Genomic DNA, 3,048 nt, shown 5'->3' with positions numbered 1-3,048 from the left:
AGGTCTCTCTTTAGCCTGCTGCAAAGAAGGTGCTTTTCTTTTGGTTTCCAATAGGTGGCTTCATATAAAATCTAAACGTCTTTTTTATTTTCTTGTAGACATTTAATCACACTTGCTACTCTCAATTTCAGTCACCGTCAGTGTTAGCAACAGTTTTGGTAGCATTTGCTCAGATTCCCCCGGGCTCTGTGGTGATGGGTCTCAGAGGGTTTCGTGGGAGGGGCCCTCTGGGGTGAGGGATGGGGGTTGCAGTTCTGCCTTGGTTTTGCAACCGGGGCTGCTAAAAATCAGCTGTTGTTTTTTTGCCATCCCACTTCTCTGCTCTCCGCCCAGGCGCTGCTGCCGGCCATGGGGAGCTCAGAGCTTTCCCAGGCAGGACCGTTCAGGGAACTTGCTGCACCTTCTCTCCTTGCCCTCCTGCTTCAGGGAGCTCAGGCAGCTGCAAGAGGGAGCTTCTTTATTTCTCTCAGTCCACTGCCCAACATCCAGGGTTCTGACCTGTGGTAGTTCTTATGCACAGATCCCACACTCAGACGTGCTGATGTGCATGCATTTTGGGTGTTTTTTGTTGAGTATTAGATGTTTGGCTTATTATTGTTTCAAGGGGAGAGATCTGGGGACATCTCTCACTCTACCATGTTTCAAAGATGTTCCCACCGTGTTTCTAAAGATCTTTTATTTAAATTTTTAAAAATAGTCACTATCACATATTTATAAGAATGCATGCATCACCTCTATCCATTGAAATGAGTAGATGACTGGGGATAAAGAGTTGAAAACCCACACATGCAAGAGTCAAAGGTACATGTCTATGAACGGAGGAGTTAGCATTACTTAACTCGGGTGTACATCAACACATTGTAAACCCTCCAGATAGAGCACAGTAGGTCCCATGGGCTCTTACTACTTGAGTCGATGGCACCCAAGGACATATAAAGCTCCAGGGGGCAGTGAGCCCTATAGGGTGGCTGAAGGGAGATGGGACAGCAGTGTTTGGGCTAAAGATATATATGCTAGGGAAAGGGAGCAGAAGACAGTGTTTAAGGCTAGAGGACAGTGCAGGTACCAGTCTTATAGAGGAGCTTGGCATCTCTTCAAGTTGGGAGATCTTCTGGACAGCCGCCTACTTTCCTACTGGAGCATGAAAGTTGAGCTGGCTGGCATGCCACCTTGGTACAGTGACCAGAGGCAGCATCCTTACTCAGAGCTGAAGGGACTAAGGTGCACAGGGGTGTGGGCCCCTGTGGTAAGGAAATATACATGAAGCCAACATAGCCAAATGCTGGCTTCCCTTGTGGAGATCAAAACTGGAGCTGCCCCAAAGCCAGACTGAAGACTCTGAGGCAGTTGGAAGGGGATGCCTCACCCAGGGATGACTACCAAAGGGCATCCACATGTGAATCTAAAGAATTGGGCATGTGGTTGGCATCTCATCCAGTGACACATGAAGCACTTCCATGATGAGGCTGGTTATAGGTTGGCTTCTCAGTTAGACCTAAATTTTGCCATGGGAGCTGGGGCTGCTGGGTACCTGTCAGGTTTCTATGAGGGCTAAGAAACCAACTAACTAATGAAAAGATGTTCAGCTCACTGACAAAGAAAATAAAAATTTAAGAAGGAATGGAAGGTTGGATTTAATTAATTTATTTAGTAAAACGTAAAATTTTTTATTCTATATGGTGTTTCACAATCTATGGAGATAAACCCATTCCAGTGCATTGTTAGGGCATAAGGAAAGCTTAGAGATCAACTCAGCAGAACACCCCAACCTCCAAATTCACATGCAGGGCTGGGGAGACCGGTTTCTATCTCTGCAGCCTCCTCTGTCTCCTGCGCGGACCTTCAGAATAGAGCTGGGGGTTGGGGAGGCAAGCAGGCAAGATATTGGGCATATCTGAGGCATGGGCACCATTTGTAGGCTGGGATCTCCAGGACAGGAATCATCGTGGTCCTGATGGAAGTTTGGGCCAGGAAGAGTAGATACAGGGGGAAGGCTAGGAGGGCAGCCAAGAGGGCACGGGAAGAGGGAGCAATCTTGTAAAGGGCATGTAGGGAAAAAACAGATAGGGAGGCTTAGCTGCTGAGCAAAGGGGAGATGCAAGGAATCAGGGCCATGGGAAGGATGAGCCACTGGCCCTCTGTCCAGAGTAAAATGACAACCCACCCCCAGAGCCAAATGGGGTACGCGACCTGACCCAATCGACAAAATCTGCTTGTCACCCTACAAACACCTGATGTCCTGGGATGTCCCTTTTTGGCTGTGCATAGAAGGATTGGCCTTGAACATTCCAGGACAGTAAAGTGATGAGCTATGGGCTCCAAGCAGCAATAGCTTCTACCCTACAATTTTGCTTTTGCCTAGGGATAGAGGTGCCCAGATATCACAAGTAGGGATGAGAGGAAAAGGAGGAGGGAAAGGGAAGGAACTTTGACCTGATGTGAAGGAGAGTATATGATCAACACTGTCAAATGCTGTACGCTCCCCATGACTCAATCATAGGTGAGGAGTTGGTTGGATTAATACAGTAATTTGTTTATTCCAGAAACAAAGGTATAGATGGAATTGGATTGAATACTGGAAAGGAGAGAGGCCAGGATATATAACTTTCTTCATTATGAGAGGTCAAGAAGAGATGACTGATGAGGAGACTTGGAGCTGGTCTAGAGGTAGAGTGAGAGTCAGAGAGAAGGAGCAGAGGGAAGCCCAGCTACCAAGGCCCCAGCAGAAAAACAGACCCTTCCAGGAACCCATGGCTGGCTGGACCCAGAAGCCAAAGGGTATGGGGGAGATGGAGCTGGACTAGCAGTCTGTTGACACCCCAGGCCCTCTAGCCTGTACTTCCAACCCCCACTCCCAGCAAGGGGCAGCCACTGCAGTTATAAGAAGGAAGTGTGTGTTCATCAGAGGTCTGTAAGGCCTCAAGTCAATTTGGTGGCAACTCCTTTAAAGCTCATTCAAATTTAGTAATGCTAAATGCTAGGGCTCCTCTTTGGGCCCATGAAGAGCCTCTGCCCTGACTTATGACCCCATTTCATACCCATTTTCTA

Source organism: Rousettus aegyptiacus, unplaced genomic scaffold (assembly GCF_014176215.1).
Source record: "Rousettus aegyptiacus isolate mRouAeg1 unplaced genomic scaffold, mRouAeg1.p scaffold_m13_p_12, whole genome shotgun sequence".
NCBI classification, from domain to species: Eukaryota; Metazoa; Chordata; class Mammalia; order Chiroptera; family Pteropodidae; genus Rousettus; species Rousettus aegyptiacus.
This window is presented reverse-complemented; position numbering follows the sequence as displayed.